At 39.0% G+C, this 12,820-nt stretch overlaps 1 pseudogene; it reads right to left on the bottom strand.

The window, feature by feature from the left end:
• Positions 1-263: 263 nt before the first annotated feature.
• LOC149185974 (inositol diphosphatase DSP1 pseudogene) lies at positions 264-1,632 on the bottom strand (annotated as a pseudogene).
• Positions 1,633-12,820: the final 11,188 nt, after the last annotated feature.

Here is a 12,820-nt window from a genome sequence, read left to right as displayed (position 1 = left end):
ATAGGACTGCACTTTTCTCCAGCTGGACATAATCAATATAGTCTGTAGATTCATCCAACCTATAAGGCATTGTTTTAAAAAAATTGAAACTGCTGAGATCTTTTAAGTATCGGTCTGGTAACCATGAGAAAATTTATATGCTTCAGATTACCAGACATGGCTCAATATTGTGTAGGTGAAGAATTTTGGCTCCAACTTATGATCTCAGCACAGAATGACCAAAGAAATACATTGATACACAACTTGACTGCTTAGAGCTGGATACATCAAACACGTCAATAAAGTGTTGATCCACAACGTTTGATTTCAAACCAGTCAATCACAGGTATTCATAAAAAATTGATGACATGCACCAACTTTACTCTTCTTATCCATCCCCTGTCAGACAGTATTATTGAGCACTGAAGAATTTTGGCTCCAGCTTATGATTTCAGCACGGAAGGACCAGGGAAATATGTTGATACACAGTTTGACCGCTTAAAGCCAGATATATCAAACAGCTCAATAAACTGTTGATCTAGAACTCTTGATTTCAAACCAGCAAATCTCTGGTATTCATCAAAAATTGAGGACAAGCACCAATTTTGTACTCTTCTTAGACATCATACCAGACAGCCAGTACGATGCTTTCCTCGCTTGCAATGAAACAGCACAGGATGATTCCCAACATCCAATAAAACCTTCAATGCTTCTCGTATAACATCCTCTGGTATATTCACAAAAGGCTCCTTGTTTCCTTCGATCCCAAAATGAAATAGCTTAATTCCATGATTCTCTATAAACTCTATGTTGTCTGCTGGATACGGCTCCTGGCAAAGATAGATAATTGAGCGCAGACGAAGGGTCTCCAGAAATGGGAAGTTGATAATGTTGGGGAATCCAGACCTATACACGCCCTTGTCCACCATTGAAAAATTAAAAGGCGTAACTACAGATGACCACCATGTGGAAGATCAAGTGCCATGATGCGATCATGGGGCTTTTGTTTTTCGAGACGAGAGTAGTCGGCCTCATTGGAAAAAGCAACAGTAGATTGCAGAGCTCTTTATAGCATAGCCGATCCGGGCTTAAACAAGGGTGAACTGGAGATTTTTCGCATGGTCGCCATTTCCATAGCATTGCTTTGCGCTCATTTCTTACCCACCTTTCATACATCACCTTCAATAATTCTCTCTGAACGGCCTTCGGTACATCCTTCTTCGATTTTGTAGCTTTAGCTCTAAATTTCGATGACTTCAGCTTAGAATCTCAGGAGGTTATAGACTGAGCAGTGATTTCAAACCTCCGGAATAACAAAGAGCTCTTGATTATATTTTCTTTATTAAATGACAGCCGTTAGCTTCGAATGGTTAGCAGTACTATACCCACCAAAGTAGATCACGAGATCGAAACTTGAATAGTGAATTGTTCTGTGATTGTTGTTGCAGCTTCTCTGCCACCTGTTTGCGTAGAAAAAGATTTCTTGTGAAGCCAGGCCACGAAGATAATGAACCACGTCTCTCTCTGGCACTTCATCAAGCACTTGCGCCCAAGACATAAATGTTATTTAATGAATTTGCCACCTGCCCATTATTGGTTTCACTCACAGCGGAAAGAAATCTCCACCGGCCCAATTGTATAGTCCTCAGCCATAATATGAAAGCGGTGCTCCCATATAAACCCGTGTGTTGACACATATCACTTGGGAAAAAATACTTCATTAGCATTGCATTTGTTGAGAGATTTGTATCTTCCCACTTCAGGAAAAAATATATAGGTGCAGATGAGGTAACACAACTATAAACGCCCATATATATAAGAGAATGAGAAAGAGCCATCCCCAGTTCAAATATAGAGCAGATTTTTAATAATCCAAACATTAATTTCACCCCGACCTTATTTGAACTCTTTCGGTTGAGGAATATGTTTGAATGAAGTTTGACTGACTATGTCTTGATCTTTAGGCCGAGACTAATACTTTCAACTCAAGAACTTGAAGTTGAATGACAACAGGATTTACCAGCCTTTACCTATTAGCCATAGCCAACCAGCAGCAGATACTCCAAATAGTCCTAATATCAAAAATAGTACTAATAGATTTCCCAGTGCGTTCTGTTCAGGTCCCTTTTATCCTTTCGGTGCAGCAGTGACTATACAAACTGTAAGGTATTCATTGGAAACACCGAGCACAATACATAGGAAAAACATTCAACCTTGGGTACCATATTTTGCAGTACAAGGAATTCAAGAATTCCAAAACTTTAGATGCATTTCCTTCTTTCAAGTGATTAGCAATTAGGAAGCATTTTTATCCTGAGAAACGTTCTTTTCATTATAAAGAGCCTGAAGAACCTCGGGCAACGGTGGAGCTGACATCATTGCCTTGATATCTTCAATCTTATCTGAAAGATCTGACATAGACCTTTAAGCACATCAACCTCATCCACAGCAGTTGTAGCCAGTGTACAATAGGCATGCTATGATTTGGGCCTCCACTGAAAACTCGAACAAATCCCCAGTTTCGTAGCACGCTACGAAACCACTCAAACAGGTAGCGCTGCGAAACTGCTAAAATAATTCAGGCGCTGCGAAAACACCCACTCTTTAAGCCAGGCTAAAATTTTTTTGGCTACAGCATTTTCAGTGATAACACAGGTGTTTTAGTGGAGAGGCAAACGTCAGAAATCCTTCAACACATTGAAAGAAAGGATTAGTACAACGCTAGTACTAGCACTGTCAGAACTTCACCATCCATTTGAGATCAAGACAAATGAAAGTGAATATGCCATGGGATGTTTCTAGTAAAACTAGTGTCTTTTCGAGCGACTAGCCCTCTAGCTTTGGCAGCTACCCTAGAAACAACAATTTAAAGCAATTCAATGATTTCTTCTATGTGTAATGGATAAGAGAAAGATAATGGGACCAACCTGGAACTTCCACTTAATCCTTTGCTTGATCTCTCTCCCCCTTGATAGAGCTTGCAACTCCTCCCTGTACTTATCCCACTTGGAGAGTACCTGTAGAAACATGGTAACAAAGAACCGTCAAAGCATATTGATCTATTGCAACATACACATTACAGAATGAGATATATAATGAACATATAATAGCATTCACAAATGATAACATTCACAATTGCATAATCATATGGAAGAAAACTTGAAGAAATTTATTAAATAAAAGGGAGAATTACAACCCAGTTGTCTGATCCAGCATCATCCTCCCAGCATCAAGCCCTCTTCACCTCATGAAATAGCAATATCACACCAACAATTCAATTCTCTTTCCTCAATTACAAACTATCAGCACTTCCTTGCAATTCACAACATTCGAGTCCTTGGATCTCTTAGATGAGGGATCCATTTATAGATGTGTGCAAGGGTGTGTGGCATCTCTATGGTTTTGATTAGTGTCATTCCACTTGTTACAATTGGTTCCACTTGGAGATTTATTGGATCTCTTACTCATCCCTAGGCGAATTCAAAGAGGCAAGTGTCATAGGAGAGGTTTCTAGAAGATTCCATGAGCAACCACCTAGCAAACTGTCTCGGACATTTGTCCATCCTCGCCCATCACACCCTATAGAAGGCCCAAACAGTATGCATCACACCTGAGTAGTGTATCACTCAGTATGCATCGCACTTGGCCAGTGTAGCAGTCAGTATGGTTCATTTTATGACATTTCTAGATGGTTTTTCAGGTGGAACTTTTGGGGAATGATGTAATCAGATGACCATGTTATTTTAGGGTATGAAACAACTCTTTTAGGGGTTGATGAGCCCTAGTTTATTGACATATAAGTTTGGGGTTGAAGTGCCCAAATATGTTTATAACATTTGCCCCCTAAAGCATGAAGTCGTAAATCTTGATGTCGGGTGAAATGCTTTACCATGAGCATCCGAGGTTTCAAAACCGGAAGGTGACCTGTATAAGATACAATACAATACATCATCATAATATAATTTTTATGATCTAGCTAAGGAAGAAATTCATGCTCAGGTTTATAAATTCATTTCATGTGCATAGATCAGATAGTCATCGACAGATGCAGACTGGTGATTCTTCAGATGTAGTCATCCTCCTTGGTTTAGATGACCATCTTTGGAGTGTCTTTGTACATTTGATGTTTTTATATCTCTGAATATATCGCAGCCCGGAAGGATGAAACTAGATCTGGGGTCTTCAAACTCGTTCAATATTCACCTGATGTACAAGTCAATCCATGTGAAGAGATGTTCTGAAGTTGAACATGGAAAGACATCGCCTGATTACCAGCCAATAACGTGAGTTGTTAATAGACGCGAGAGGAATCACTGATAATGATGATGACCCTCAAGGTACTATAGTATAATTCACGTGGTGTGAATATATGATCTGATGTCGAACACCATGCAAAATCTTTCGGTCGAAGGCCATTGATGTCAACATGTCGCCGGAAGTGAGAAACTTTCCATTGAGGCATGCAAGCTTCAAAGCACTGAAAGGGTTGTTTCTAAGTCAATTTATTGGATAATGAGCTGATGTCAACAAGAAGTGACTCATCGTAGGAGGGCCTTGATGTATCCCACATATACGACACGAAACGAAGCAAATGATTTTCTGGAGGCGAAAACGATCTGATGGCACAAGGTTCAGGAATGGCGGTCATGAGAAATGAAGGTTGAAGGTATTGCAGTGGATGAGACATTAACTGGATAGTGAATTCTCAACTGAATGACTTCCCTTGAACATAACGGCGACACTAAGATGAATTGGTAGCATTAACCCCAAAAGATGGATGGTGTGAAAGACCAATGGTGAGACAACCAGTGAACGGAATAACCCAACCCAACTCAATCACGGAGATGAAGTGAAAGTGTCATGTTCAAGTGCAACCTGCTACCATAAAGTTTTCAAGTTTTCTTCCCTTTTTCCCCAGTCATTGCTGACCAATACCTCTTTATTTTTGTCAAGCTTGAGGAGGATAACATATGCTTGTTCTACAATTTTCCCTTCGAGCAAACATGTCGCTATGTTTTAACGAGTCTAGCAACAATGAAACTTGTTCTTGTCTAGGTGGACAAGTTTGTCGCTATTGTTTTAACGAGTTTAACGACAAGGATAACTCAGTCCTTTCCATGTTTAGAGCATTTGAAAAGGGACAAAAAGGAAACTCTGCCTTGTTTAGAATTGACAAGTTTGTCACTATTGTTCTAACAAGTTTAACGACAAGGATAACTCAGTCCTTTTCATGTTTAGAGAGTTTGAAAAGGGACAAAAAGAAGACTCCAAAGGTTCTTTTTTGTATAATAATCCCTTAGGTCAAAAAATATTAAAATAATACAAAAGGGATGACTTTTCGATTAGTTTAACGAGGTGAAAAAGACAAGCGCTCGAACTTTCTCGTGAGATAATCCCTCAAGTCCGAAAAATATTAAAATATACAGGAGGGATGACATTTCCAATCACTTTAACGAGCTGGAAAGGCCAGTGCTCAACAATATTTTCATATTTAACGGGTCTGAAAATGGTTTAAAGGAGACTCGATTTTGAGGAATGAGGGGTGTCTAGGGTAGTAACTAGTTCCGGGTAAGCTTGGAACTTCTCAAAACATGGTCGTTTCTGGGAAGAGGTTGGCTAACAAGGCCACTCATCGCAGTTGTTCCTCAAAAAGGTAAACAACCAAGTGGAAGTGTATGATCAACCAAAATAATGGAGGTGGTGAGAGATACACAACCAAGGCTCAAAACGCTGATAGAACGGTAATCACAAAGGGTATTTACTGAAGGTGGGTTCATTTTTTAATGAGCTTGAACCCTAGGGGAACTATTCTTGGTTTCAGTTTCATTTTTTTACAAGCTTAAAACAGAAAGATATGCTTGAAGTAGTTTCTATTTCTATGCAAGATCGAAATGACAAAACTAAAAAGCTAGAAACGACAAAACTAAAAGGCTAGAAATGACAAAGCTAAAAAGCTAGAAAATGAAAATTGAAAAAAAGTTGCATGCCCCTATGTAACCATATGGAAACTTCTGTGGTTAGGGAGGATGGTTTCATCTCCAGAATAGACAAAACACTTCTTGGGCTTCGTCCCCAGAATAGAAAAAGGTGAATGCTGTGTCAGACCAATCACATAACCTATAGGGAAACTTATCTTTTCAGTTGGGTGTGTCCGTAGAATAGACAAGGGTGCATGCCCCCTAAGCTTGGTTACATTCACCAGAATACTCATGGCGATCAGGTGGATGGAATGAAGATTTAAGAGATACGGTTGATGAAAAAGGACCATTTAGGGATGATGATTGACTTGGAGCTATGCTTGAACCAGGAAATGAAAGCTGGTCAATGGTGATAATTTTGCCTTCATGCAGAAAACACATCACTCGGAAGAGTGTTGAAACAATAGCCTCCATGTTATAAACATAGTCACGTCCAAGTAGTAGATTATAATCTAACGGTCCTGGGACTAACATCACGTTCAGATGAACAGTTTTCCCTCCCAAAGTGATCGGTAACTTAGGAAGGATCCCTAATGGTTGACTAGTTCCTTTGTTAAAGCCTGACAGATTTTTTGTAACAGGCATAAGCAATGGCGAAACAAGCGCTTTCCAAGCAGTTGAGGAAAGGATACTCACTGATGCCCCTTCATCTAGAATAGTTCCAGACACGATCATTTTATGAACTTGTACTATGATCCGAAAAGGTACATGATAAGGAAGGCGGGATCTTGCTAGTCGATTCCAATCAAAGGAAGCGACTAGACTACTTGGAGGGGGTACCAAATAAATGGGTGAATTAACCTCTTGAGCTACGATAACTGGAGAGTTCTCCCCCTGCTGTGAAGGAACAGGTGGATTGCCCCCAAATTCATTGGACTTTGAAGTAACAAAAAGAATTTGAACGGTATCATTCTCACTCTCTTCAGGAAGCGTACGATTTTCTGAAGGTAAAACTGGGTCAACTGTCACCTCGACCTGTTGACTTGGGTCAAGTATTGACTCATAAGATTAATTTTCAGAGAGAGTGATTTCGACCGACATTTATTTAAGTTAGTTAGTTTTTTAACTAGTAAAGGACTTGGGGAGAGTTTCTTGTAGCTAGATGGAAGTCACTGCGGTGAAGCAGGACAATTATCCAACATTCTTTTGGCTTCATCCAAAAAAGGACAAAGGTGAAGGGCATGGTTCCCTTCACATAACTTACATGGCAATCTAACCTTTTTCGTCTGTCCATGAACTTCACTATCACTAGTTGAAGGTGTGTTATCAACATGATCTCTAGAAGTTGATGACACAGGATGTTGCAAATGGGGAGACTATTCTCTCAAAATCCGAGGAAAACAAGGACAGTCTCGAGAAAAATGGTCACCCGCACAAATTACACATGGAAATTTGGATTTGGAAAGTCTAATGTGTGGATTTTCACCAGATAATGCATCCAAAGCAATGGTTGCTTGGTTGGCCCCTTGTCGAATTGGTTTCTTCTTCTTCTCCTTCCCTTTCTTCTTCTTCTCAGCCACCCGGTTACTAGTATTACTATTTTCACCAAGCGAAGAAGAAGAAGGGGAGGGAGAAACAAATGAAGAAGAAGGCGAAGGGTTAACTTCAGTATCAACTAGAGGTCGATTCGATTGTAGAGGAATCACTGCATTTTGAACCACAGAGGTTGAGAACAGCCATACTGGCAGGCCAATGGTAAGTCCCGGAAGGGACAATGTGGCCATATGAGGAGCACCAATATTTCCCCAAGAAGTAAAAGGACTAGGATTTCCCTCAAAAGGGATTCCTTGATTGGTGGACTCCATATATCTCAACCTAAGATTAGCTAAGGAACAGGGATGTTATTACGAATTCAATTAATTTTAAAGACGCTTTGATAAAACTTTGCTTTTTCGTTTATTCGAGAAAAAGCTAAATATGACACTAGTCCCCTTCGATTTTTAATGAGCCTGAAGTGACAAGTGCTCATGTGGACCTTTTCTTTTAACGAGTCGAAAAGGAACGAAAGTGACTACTCTGGGAAATCTAGACAGAGGGATTACCAAACCAATCACAAAACTGCAATATACACCTTGGTGATAAATTAAAGAGAAATTACCAAGGACTTATGTATGGTAGTCAATCTTCTCGAATGTTGTGCTCAGTACATTGCGATCAATAGGGCGGCAGACTCGGCTTCCCATGGATAAAGGATATAAGTGTTGGGTGTGGAGCCTGATTATCTTCTATATTCAAAGGTATCGCCACATAGGACCCCAATTTGAAATGGGGGCGGCAACACCGCCCGTAAAATATTCGCTGCAGGGGGGGTCCAGGGGGGGGCGACTGCGACCTTTGGGAGCCCCCCCTGGCGGGGGGGTTTCGGGGGCAGTGCCCCCAAAGCTAAAAACAACTGTAAAATTGCCTTGTAAAAGTATAGTAATTTCTAGTCAATCTGGGCCGTTCATTGGGCGGATGATCTGACGGTAGAACTTATGTTTAGTTTAGGGTTTTTTGCCCTAGAAGGCAACCCCTCTCTTTGTATGAGGGTATTGTATTTGAGGCTGTGAGATAGATGTGTATTCTGTGAGCGAGAAATAGAGAGGTGAGACTGTGAGAGAAAACAGAGGATATTACAGCGAATTTGTTATAGGTTGTATCTCTTCATTTTGCTGGATAATAAAAATGAAGGACTGGCTGTTCGGGGTGGACGTAGCCCAAACTGGGTTAACCACGTATATCTGTGTCTCTCTTGTTTTGTGCGTTTTCTGTGTTTATATTTCTGCAATATTTTATGTGTTCCATTGCTCTGTAATATATAATTTTCTAACAATAAGCCTATTGTGGTCTCCCAATATATACTCGACGGTATGGGGAGCACAAGTTCATGCTAGCACTTGTCGTATCAAGGAGGAGGAATCACCCAACCTTCAATGAAAACGATAGTTACTAGTTTTTACGACGCTGGAACACGTCTCTAGCCTAGACCTCTAGATATGTTTCATTAAGTTCCAAAGCATTGTTAAGTTCATTGAGATTTATTTTAAAGTTGATCTTGTTTAAAGTTTTCCTTTCAAAGGTTCACCGTGTGATGATGATTTTGAAATTCCTAAAATGCAATCTACAATGATAAACAATCATTGTTTATTTTAAGCGATGAAAATCCTAGCTACTAGGGAAAGAAGATTACAATTCTTTCAAACAAAGAGCAAAGAGCACAAACTAGTGCATTTTCCTAAATCATTTTTCGCACACAAACTAAATGCAAATGCAAATGCATGTATTTGTTTCATTCTCCTTAATGTGGAAAATGCCCAAAAAGGAAAACTAAATGTAGAAAAGATCTGAAATATTTCTTTCAAAGTGACATTTTCGACAATTTTTTCTTCAAAAGAGAAAGGAAGACTACATGACACTTTTCAATTTTGAATAAAAAAAATTCTTTCGACACTTCGAATATCAACAAATCAAACCAAATACTTGACGAAAATTTCAATCGACTATTCAGGGAAGGAAGAATCCACGACACTTCTATTTTTGACACAAAAAGACAGTTACAACACTTTTTGCATCAAATTGACAAATCAATTTAAACAACTTTTCGACAAAGGATTGTAAACGATGAAAAAATACAAAAAACATTCACTAATCCTAATCAATGGAGGTTGATCTAGGTGATGCAAGCAGGCTTCAGTAAGGAGGTATTGTTCATAAGCAACAAAACAACTAAACAATACTAAAAACAAGGACAAAAACCCCCAATTTCTAGAATGGAAATAGGTTCAGTCAGTCATTGCACCTGGGCTTCACAGAAACAGGGATGCATCACACTTTACACACTCGAGAGGTGAGATTCATACTAGTTTACAGTGACAGACAGTGCGATGTGCAAGGGAGCGCAACTGAAATGGGTTTTGGCTCAGATGTGCAGCTGCTTTCAGTGAGTTAAGCTGAGCTATAATGGACAGTAAAGAGAAAAGTACAGAGTAATGTCTTGAGAGGTTACTGAGCTACCAAAAGGGCATCTAGAATGCTTGTAATTCAAATGTTTAATTCATAAACTAAACTAGAGATTGACTGAAGCAACATTCATCTACTATGCAATTGCAGAGCAAGAGCAGTTCGAAGGCTACCTGGATGACTTCAGGCTCTATCTATAGTTTATAAAACAAAAAAAAAACAACAAAAAACATCTATTTTCTCCCCAGCGGAGTCACCAATTTTTTTCTAAGAAAACTAGTGTCTTTTCGAGCGACTAGCCCTCTAGGTTTGGCAGCTACCCTAGAAGCAACAATTTGAAGCAATTCAACGATTTCTTCTATGTGTAATGGACAAGAGAAAGATAATGGGACCAACCTGGAACTTCCGCTTAATCCTTTTCTTTATCTCTCTCCACCTTGATAGAGCTTGCAACTTCTCCCCGTACTTATCCCACTTGGAGAGTACCTTTAGAAACACAGTAACAAAGAACCATCAAAGCATCTTGTTCTATTACAACATACACATTATAGAATCAAATATATAATGAACATATAATAGCATTCACAAATGATAACATTCACAGTTGCGTAATCATATGGAAGAAAACTTGAAGAACTTTATTAAATAGAAGGGAAAATTACAACCCAGTTTTCTAATCCAGCATCATCCTCCCAGCATCAAGCCCTCTTCACCTCATGAAATAGCAAGATCACACCAACAATACAATGCTCTTTCCTCAATTACAAACTATCAACACTTCCTTGCAATTCATAACATTCCAACCCTTGGATCTCTTAGATGAGGGATCCATTTATACATGTGTGCAAGGGTGTGAGTCATCTCTACGGTTTTAATTAGTGTCATTCCACTTGTTACAATTGGTTCCACTTGGAGATTTCTTGGATCTCTTACTCATCCCTAGGTGAATTCAGAGAGGCAAGTGTCATAGGAGAGGTTCCTAGAAGATTCCATGAGCAACCACTTAGCAAACTGTCTCAGAAATTTGTCCATCCTCTCCCATCGCACCCTATAGAAGGCCCAAACAGTATGCATCGCACTTGAGTAGTGTATCACTTAGTATGCATCGCACTTGGCCAATGTAGCAATTAGTATGGTTCAGTTTAGGCCATTTCTAGATGGTTTTTTAGGTGGAACTTTTGGGGAATGATGTAATCAAATGACCATGTTCTTTTAGGATATGAAACAACTCTTTTAGGGGTTGGTGAGCCCTAGTTTATTGACATATAAGTTTGGGATTGAAGTGCCCAAATATGTCTATAACATGGGGGTAGTGTTGATGTAGCATAGAAAGCCTATATGTTTTCATTCTAAGACATTTACATCAACAGTAGTTAACTATCCTACATATGATAAAGAATTGTATGCATTCGTTTAGAGTGTTAAAAAGTGGAAACATTACATAATGGGTAAAGAAATAGTCATACACACAGATCATCAACCACTTCAATATTTACACTCACAAAATAAATTGCAACAATCAAGACATTACAGGTGGATGGGTTTTCCACAACAATTTCATCTTGTTATCATATATAAGAAGGGCATACATAATAGGGTTGCAAACATGTTATCAAGACCAATTATAAATGCATCCACAATACTTAAGCATAATTCAGTAATTCATGAAAGTTACGTTGAATAATATGCTCAAGACACAAATTTTAAGGATGTATATGCAACTTTAAGTCATGGAAAGTAGGTAAAAGAATTAGATTATTATATAAAGGACAAACTCTTATATCATTTGGGAAAGTTCTGCATTCCACACACTAAAAGAGTTAACATAATTCGAGAAGCACATACTTCTCTCATATCAGGTCATTTTGGTGTAAGTAAAACAGTTTCACAATTACAAAGGTTCTATTATTGGCCACGAATGAATGAGATAGTTTCTAGATATATCAAAGGATGTACTATGTGTGCTACAAGCAAGCCAAGTAATAGAAAATTAGGCTTGTATACTCCACTTCTAGTTCCTTCTCATCCTTGGGAAATTGTTTCCACGGATTTTTTTGGGGGATTGTGTTGGCTTTATGATACAAGTGTTGTCCTTAATGGCAACTCACATAGATGACAGATCATAGTGCAGCAGGTTAGTCGCAAAGAATTGATGATCAGACTACAAAGAATGAAGAAAGAAAAGTATATGCACAGGTTCACTATATACCAAATCGTGTACACACGCAGGTTCACTATATACCAAGTCGCGTATATACGCAGGTTCGCTATATACCAAGTAGTGTATACACGCAGGTTATACACGCAAGTTCACTATATACAAAGGCACGTATACACGCGGGATTGCTGATCAAAAGTCGCGTATGCGTATACACGCACTTTCATGCACAGAAAAGCACATACATGTGGGAAAGCTTATTTTTGGGTCCGTGGTATTTAGACCTATGGTTTTGGACCTTGGTATTGCGTCCGAAGTGTTGAACCCAGGTATTGGGTCCCTAGTATTGGTTCTAAATGGTTTTGGACCATAGTATTGAGTAAGGCCTAAGACTATAAACGGAGAAGAAGATAATTAGGCAAATGCATTCAGAAAATCTTGAATATCTGATGATGTATGAGATCCAATATGCAGGTTATGGGTTCATGATACCTTGCTTGATCTAAGCTAAGGAGAAATCTCAGCGATTGATGGAGAACAAGATCTAAGGATAGATCGGGATCTAATGGCTTGAAATGAATCATCTCTATATGGTTTGATCTTGTTAAGTCTAGATTTGTATACTGACGCATGTAATGTTCTATAAATATTATGATCTGGGTATAACTCAAGTTTGGAATAGCTGCAAATCATGAATGAATATTTACAGATGTATACACTGGTTGACTATGATAAAAGCGCGTACATACACAGGTTATATACATCT

Source organism: Pinus tabuliformis, chromosome 3_1 (assembly GCF_031772625.1).
Source record: "Pinus tabuliformis cultivar Carrire ecotype Pingquan chromosome 3_1, CPIR1, whole genome shotgun sequence".
Classification (NCBI taxonomy): Eukaryota; Viridiplantae; Streptophyta; class Pinopsida; order Pinales; family Pinaceae; genus Pinus; species Pinus tabuliformis.
Note: the sequence above shows the minus strand (reverse complement) of the source record. Positions and strands in the feature narration are given on the sequence as shown.